This window comes from Perca flavescens, chromosome 21 (genome assembly GCF_004354835.1).
Source record: "Perca flavescens isolate YP-PL-M2 chromosome 21, PFLA_1.0, whole genome shotgun sequence".
Taxonomy (NCBI): Eukaryota; Metazoa; Chordata; class Actinopteri; order Perciformes; family Percidae; genus Perca; species Perca flavescens.
Window position 1 is genome coordinate 9,273,424 of NC_041351.1, and position 8,352 is coordinate 9,281,775.

The window sequence follows — 8,352 nt, forward strand, 5'->3', positions numbered from 1 at the left end:
GCGAAGGCTATTAGAAGCACTTTTCCGGTGATCCCTAGCTACTGTGTGACAGTAAGTCTCGTGGTTATGACACAATCGTTAGCCTATTTTTATAAAAACGTGTGCTACGGAGCCATAACGTGAGGTACAAGGTAATGGAGCCTTTTATACATTGTCGTGTTTCTTTAGAAATAAACAATGTCAAACAATGACAAATAGTCTTTAAACGCTTCAGATGTAAAGTTATTCTCTGTCTTAGTGACGTCAAAATGAATGGGAGTCAGTGGAATGCTAACAGGAGGTGATCACTTGGTAGCATCAAAATGGCGCCATAGGAGGTTCAAGTTCTGAAGTGAAGCTTACCCCCTTGATTAATCACATACAGGAAGACTAGAGTAGGTTCATGGGGATTTGGGCTGTCTTGACTTCTCACAGCGAGACACGTGATCAGGCACAAGGAGGGAGAGACCGATGGACGGACAGAGAGAGTGACACACACACACATATACTGTACAATTCCCACAGTTTTCCCCACAAATCCTGTCTCTTTCTATCGGACAGAGAGAAGGATGGCTTACGCGTACGTGCCCGGTGTGTTTTCGCTGTGACTTTCTGAACCAAACGTGCTTGCTGGCAGGTTTTCTTCCATATATACTCTATATTTAAAGGGGGATAAATGGCTCTATTTAAGGATGACTGCTGTTGAATATTATGATATATCTTATATATCTTAAGGATCAACCCAGATGAGGGCACCAAGTGCATGGCCGAAGTGGGTACAAACCGCAAGACGGGAGTTGTCCAAAGAAAGCTGACAAGCATCAGCTCCCAAGTCACCACCTTCCTCCAACGGCTCACCGAGTTTGAGTGGAAGACATCAAACTAGGTAAGCATTTTATTGTGTGATGTAATATAGTTAACATCAGAAAAATGATTACACAGTATGATGAACAGTGCAGCTACGTACCCTGCCTGCTCCAACATCGACAGAACTAAATGCACCGGCATCCTGTATTTAACACTTGTGTCAGCACTGGTCACAGTTACTCAGCAAAAGTTACATAGTGTTGTTTTAATTATAGTTCAAGTTTTCATATGTTTTTTTTTTTGTCAAAGCGACTGATAAGAACAACAATCTTTGAAATTTGTCCAATATTGAGCTAGAACACTGACCTGCAGCTTCGAACCGGGCTCCAATGTAATCATATAGGGCAAATGTGCGTCGTCAATTTCGTCCACTAAAAGTTCTGTTTTTGCCACTGTCTCAGATTATTATTCTAAGTGTCTGACTACATTATGGAAAGGATCCCTACAGAGATAGACCTTTAAGTTAAAGAGGAAGATCCTTTTTGTTTAAACAAGAAACAGCCCTGAAATCACCATCACCAAACCCACCAGACGATCAAAAGTTACTGTTTATTTACACCGAGTCTGGTGGGTTAAGCAATAGCAATTTTGGGGATGTTTTTATGATTTAGAAATAGGATCTTACTCTTTAACAGAAGAACTGTTGACCTCGGTAGGAATCCTTTCCGTAATGTTGTAAGAGATTGTCAAAGATTGTTGTCACTTAGACACAAGAACATAGGAAAATAGGGTCCAGGTTGAAAAAAAAGGTAACCTTTAGGATATACTGTATACTTAATAATTTATTTTATTTCTACTTTTCATGTTTATACAGATGTTTGAGAGGATTGGTCATAAATATATGCCTTAAAGACATGGAAAACTCATGAAAATATATTAGTAAAATTGTGTATGAATTCTGAAATTAGAAAATTAATCAAACCGGAAAAACATTTTTTTAACTGTGCTGGGACCGACAGACAGCAAAAGAAAGTAGAAAGACCTTTGAATTATCTGGGGAGGAAAAACCCTGTAAACTACTACTACTGATGACTGATGTGTTATTTTTTATACTGTCATATTCTATGTTTTTGCAGAAATTGTAAGTCTGTTAACAGTTTAGATGAGATAAACTCATGACATTTCTCTGCTTCCCATACAGTCCAGGACGGACCACCCCAGCAGATGTGGATCAGCAAGCATGAGTATCATGGGTCCGGCCCCTTCATTGTCCTTCACAAATGCTTCTCAACAGACTGCTTCTCCTTCCCCTCCCCAACCAAATGCCCAACAACTTCACCTCTGTGGTAAACAACCATACCACATTTTTCAAACATACTCAGGATTTCAAAGAAAAAAACAACTGCCAAGATAAAGGATGAACTGATGGCTATGTTATTAATTAAAAAAAATTGCATTTTGTTTTCTTTGAATCAAATCAAATGGTAACTGTTGTTCAGACATCAAGGCTGCCCATTGTTTGGCGCATACTTAAACATGGTTGTAGTATTGCTTGTGTGTAAATTGGTTCTGTTATTTTTTTTTTTTTTGCACTGCAGACTTAAAATTATCTTGGTCTTGGTATTTGTACCTGTATAATACAAAAAATAAAAATGTATTACTTTTGTACATGGATTAAAGTCAATTATTTGGAATTTATTAAATTCAATAGAATTTATGTAAAATAATCAATAGTTTGTACTACCAATGCCAAATAGTGTAATATAATGTGAACCACAATTGCAGTAAAACTATAATACATCATGACAATTACAGTATAATTTAGCAAATTGTAATTACAGTACAATTACTGTAAGGTTATTATACTGTAAAACCAAGTTACAGTAAGGGTATTATACTGTAAAACTAAGTTACAGTAAGGGTATTATACTGTAAAACTAAGTTACAGTAAAGGTATTATACTGTACAATGGAACTGCGGTAAGGGCATCATACTGTAAATAACATGTACAGTTATGTAATAACTGTACACAATAATACTGTAATGGGGTAGTTACAGTAACTCACTGGCAACACGTTGCCAGTGAGTTACCGCAAATATACAATAAAAAGTCTAACAGTGTGGGTAGCGCACTGCCATGAGTCCATGACACTAATGTCTGATTACTCCATGTTTTCATTGTGATATTTTGTGATTACATTCTGAATCTGCAACGTTCTCTGTCAGGTAAATCAGTAAGTTAGTAGTAGGGCATAGAGGGGAGTTGCATTTGAAGTGGTTTGGGGTCCTTCTGTAAGTAATTTTGGGGTATAGGCTACAATTTGGTTTTGAAGAATTCTACAAGCAGCAATACCCAGAGGCCAAGCAATCGGCCGTTCCAAACAGGCATATTTTCAACAGGCACTGCACTAGTTACTCTAAATTATCCACTTACCCCACTGTGAAAGTTTTTGGAAATATATATTGAATTAAACTACAATTCACCTTAATTATGTTGGGGTGTCAACAGAAGTTTCACACCTGCATGCATCGTACAGAATTGTTCCAGCTTACCTGTGAGGAGGAGCAGAAAGAGGAAACCTGCAAGCATCATGACTCTAAGAGGTCTGAACAGTTAATGAGCAGCACAGTCCTCTCTGTGCTGCCTGAAAATGATTCTGTCAGTAATAATATCACTGCCTTGAACTAGAAGAGGGACGGGCAAAGTTTATAACCAATCCTTTATTTATTTAACTGGGGCATATAGCCTTTTGTGATAAGCTTTGACAGCCATGCGTTCCTGGGTGGCAAGATTTCCCACACTTCCACATCTTTGTGTTGTCTGTTGCCATATGAAAGCTATTTCTGTTATTGTAGACATGATTATAGAAGATTAGCAGTTAAAGTTATAATTAAACATGTTGCAAAAGAAGTTGTGTGCAGTAGGAGGAAGTGGCTGTACTCCGGGAGACCTCTGATGCACAGAGAGTTAAGCTAAGTCATAAAAATTGTTTAGGACTTTATGACTTAATGATGCAGATAAGCAAGAACGCAGAAAAGGTCATTAAAGTTGCAGAACAGATCATGACACATGACACAGGGTCACGACAGTGTGTGTGTGTGTGTGTGTGTGTGTGTGTGTGTGTGTGTGTGTGTGTGTGTGTGTTCTGATGATAACAGTTTCTGTTTAGTGTTAAGTGTCTCATGTGCCTATCTGTGTGATGTTGTGCATTCTGTGGGAAAGGATTGTTGCAACATTAATGTCAGGACTAGCTGGTAGAAATATGTGTTTATGCCTGGTCAAAAAGGTCACAAAGAGAGGTCATGAATGGGGAGGAAGGAATGTGAGGTGTTTCCATCAACCCCATTTGGAGAAAGACCCTGCCCTCCTGGGGTGGGTATGGAGCATCCCCCTCACATCCTGATGACAAGAGAAGGACAACACCCAGAAAGGATAAATAGAAAGTGGAACTTTGTAACAATTGCTCATTTGACTTGGGAGGTGTCGGAAACCTCAGTTTGTGAGCCTGCATGCGCATGTGCATGTGCATGTGCATGTGTATTTGTAAACTTATAATACTGTTTACTAAAAGTGTTAACTTTATTCTAATCGTCTCAGTATTTTATTTCAGTCCACTAGTTTAGTGATCATCAAACAAATACACTTTAAGAGGGATGGTTTAGAGTGTTAGGTAATTGGAATCAGAATCTGAGGCCTTAGTGCCTGAGGTTCCAGAACCAGAAAAATCCTTCTTCACATAGCAACAGAGAGTGCGCCGCTATACTGTGGATGCATGGCGGGGCAGTCATCGAGTCAGAGCTCTCCCCGTCCAGCTAGACGGCCGGGGAAGGAGTGACTGTGTAGAGTGGGTGCTCGCTCCCGCTGTTTACATAGTGTGGGAGTGACCGGGCTCCGCCTACGGCACCACATGTGTGCAATGCGTCAGAGCCGTTATCTGAACTTGAGATAGCATAATAGGTTTTACCACACCGGTAAGAGCCGGGGAAAGGCTGGCGAGTTGAAGCGTTGTTGCCATAGCAACAGAGAGCGATGCAGTAGAGTGCTCGGAGGGGCAGGCAGCATCATTAATGCAGACAAATAACAACTCATTGACTAAAAAAAATTATAAATGCCACACTTTTGTTTTTGCCCCCATTTTTTATGAGCTGAACTCTAAGACTTTTTCTATGTACACAAAAGAACAATTTCTCTCAAATATTGTTCACAAATCTGTCTAAATCTGTGTTAGTGAGCACTTCTCCTTTGCCGAGAAAATCCATCCACCTCACAGGTGTGGCATATCAAGATGCTAATTAGACAGCATGATTATTGCATGGGTGTGCCTTAGGCTGGCCACAATAAAAGGCCACTCTAAGATATGCAGTTTTACTGTATTGGGAGGGTCCGAAAACAAGTCAGTTAAAAAAAAAAAAAAAAAAAAAAAAAGAAGATGCTGGATATTGGCAGGACCTGGAACACGCTGTTGTATACGCCAATCCAGAGCATCCCAAACATGCTCAATGGGTGACATGTCCGGTGAGTTTACTGGCCCTGCAAGAACTGGGATGTTTTCAGCTTCCAGCAGTGCATTATCATGCTGCAACATGAGGTGATAGTCGTGGATGATATTTTAGAGTGGCCTGCCAATATCCAGCAACTTCTTTTTTTGTTTGTTTAGTGACTAGTTTTTGGACCCCCCCCAGTCCTGCCCAATAAAGTAAAAATGTGGCCAAAAACAAAAGTGTTGTATTTATATTTTGTTGAGTGTAATTAAAAGGGATAAAAAATTATTTAGTGGCACGTTTTCTTCTGAGTTATGTCTGTATAGTTTTAACTCCTGGCCTCTAAAGATCCTTCAAATTAAACAGTCAGAAAGGATAATATTGCTCTATGGTTGAACTGCTTACAACTCATATCCACCCTGAGTATGTATATGTATGTGTATATACTTTTTATATACAAGGTTAGATCTGTAAAAATTAGTCCAATGTTTTTTAGCGGAATGTCTATTTCAGTGTACTTTGACAGCAACAAAAAGCCGGATTCACATTCCTTATATGTGTTCACATTTACCTGTTCTAGTGTAGAAGGAGTGTTTGTTGTACTTACAGGAAGGGAGGTAATGTTGTTGCAAGACAAGTCCACCACAGTTGCTTTGGTGAATAAAGCCTGTTGGGATAAACCATAGCATGGGTCAATTTCATTTTAGCAGTAACTGTAGGCCTACATAACATACATTTCAAACATGCAACCACAGCATGGTAGCCTTAAGTTTAACATTACAGCACATTCATATAATGCAATGAATGTTTAATTTATTCAACAGTTTCATACCCAAACAGAGACGATGATTAACGTTAACTCACCAGCTCTCTGACTGGCACCTCGGTGAGGTTACACAGACTTCATTACCACTGATTTTATCCTTCAGGTTCAACACTTTGCTGTTTTTACTCATTCTGGAGTCTGTGGTAAGGTCAGCAAGAATACACTGGAGCGTTATTGTGAAAAACAAACACTGACACAAAGAGATTTTGAACACATTTTAACAGTTTGTAAAGTTACTGAAGATACTTTTGACTAGCAGGGAGCAGGAAACCCCATCTAACGTTTGACACGGTTTGCTCACCTGTTATGAAAGCTGTGACAAAACTGCGTTGAAGTGGGACAAACAAATGAAATAAAATGAGTGGTCACAACTTCTAAATGTGAAGAAAGTTAGTTGTAAAGCTCAGAGACGTTGGAAAGTCTGTGTTTTTGGAAGCACTGATTGCCTCAAAATGAAAATCTATTGTGCTTTTTGGTCAGTCTTTTGGAGTGTTATATACTTTTAATGGATGGATAATATAAATAGGAAATGATTGAATTAATTAATAAATTAATCATTAAAAAAATTATAAACATGCATATAAATATACATGATTATGTGTCAATTCTCATACATATAATTAATAATAAATAATTGTATTTTTGACATGGTCTATATTTTAGTTGCACTAGCCTATATCTGTTTACACTCTTTCCTTTTTTGCTGCTGCACAACAATTTAAAAATGTTCTGTTGAATCTTTTTTTCTTTAAATATCTGATTGGATTTTAAGCCTCATTTTGTCATGGTTGTATGGTTTCGGTTTCCTGTTTTATTTTGAAATCTGTTACCTCCCTTGTCTTGTCTTGTTTTACTTCCTGTCTTTAGTGATTGTCTTATTTGTTTCACCTTTTTGCCCGGCCTAGTGTTACCGGTCCTTGTTAGTCCTCGTTAACTTGTTTATTTAGTCTCTGTTCTGTCTTTGTGTCTTGTCAGATTATTGTTTGCTGTTCGGTGTTTCTTGTTTGTCCTAGTCAGTGGATTGCTTGTTACTGTTCTGTGTTTTGCCTGTTCCTGTTTTGGGGATTCTGCTTGTACCTATTTTTGGATTTGCCTTCTGTTCTTGGGACACCTTTTGTTAGTATGGGCCTTATTATTTGTTTATTAAATCCTCAAAGCTCACACTGCCTGTCCGTCTCTGCATTCGGGTCCTACTTCCTCTGAAACTCTAACACATTTTGAGATAGGTCTAGCAGTGCGAGATTAGATTTAACTTTATTGTCAATGCACAGTACAGGTATTGAGACAACAAAGTGCAGTTTAGCATCTAACTAAAAGTGCAGAAAGCAATGTACAAAGTAATTTACAGATTAATACACAAAATAAAATATGGAATAAAAGAACATGGTATAAGCTATGAAAGAAAACAATGAATAAAAAATATTGAATATGAAAATGGAATGGGTATGAATAGCCTACACTAGATACTGTGTACAGCATTATCAGTTTGAACAGTATTTACAGTGTGGAAGAATACAGAAAGGTGTATATGTGTATATATATTTATGTATAAATATATAAAGTGCAGAATGTGATTACAGTTATGGCAATAGTAAGAGATTATATAAACCGGAATAAACAGCTGAAGATATGATATGAATAGAGTGAATACACTAAATATCCAATGTGTATAAATATGAAAACTCATTGTGGTGCCATCTTGACAGAATTGTCAAAAGTTAGGTTTGAAGTCATATCTTTTTATAAATGTAGATTTCCCCCATTGATAAAAAAACAATTGAACAAAGAAAAGCAAATATTTCTTGAATGTCTATAAATTATTTGTTATTAAACTAACTAAAATGTCAGTATTTGCAGTTCTATTTGTAGTTGTTTTTCTTAAGGTGAAACTAATGTCTAACAAATTCAATTTGAAGAATTAAAGTGACCATCAGCATTCATAGAAATACTATACATCTTACTCTTCCATTATGTCTTTTCAAAGTATGAATAAAACTTTTAGCGAAACAGACAATCCAACAATCATGGCCACTTATTAAGCAACAACTCTCCATGTGTGAACATGTTAATGTAAGCTTTTGTTTGAACAGACGAGTGCAACGCCATTGAACGCTTTTGAAACAAAATAGTCTCAAAGTTCCCCATTTGTACGATTCATCCCTTTTAAAACCACAAAAGAGACAGGCCTAAGGGCATTCAGGGTCAGCTGAGGTTCTCCACTGAGGATTTAAGGTTCACTCTCACCGCCCTCACACACA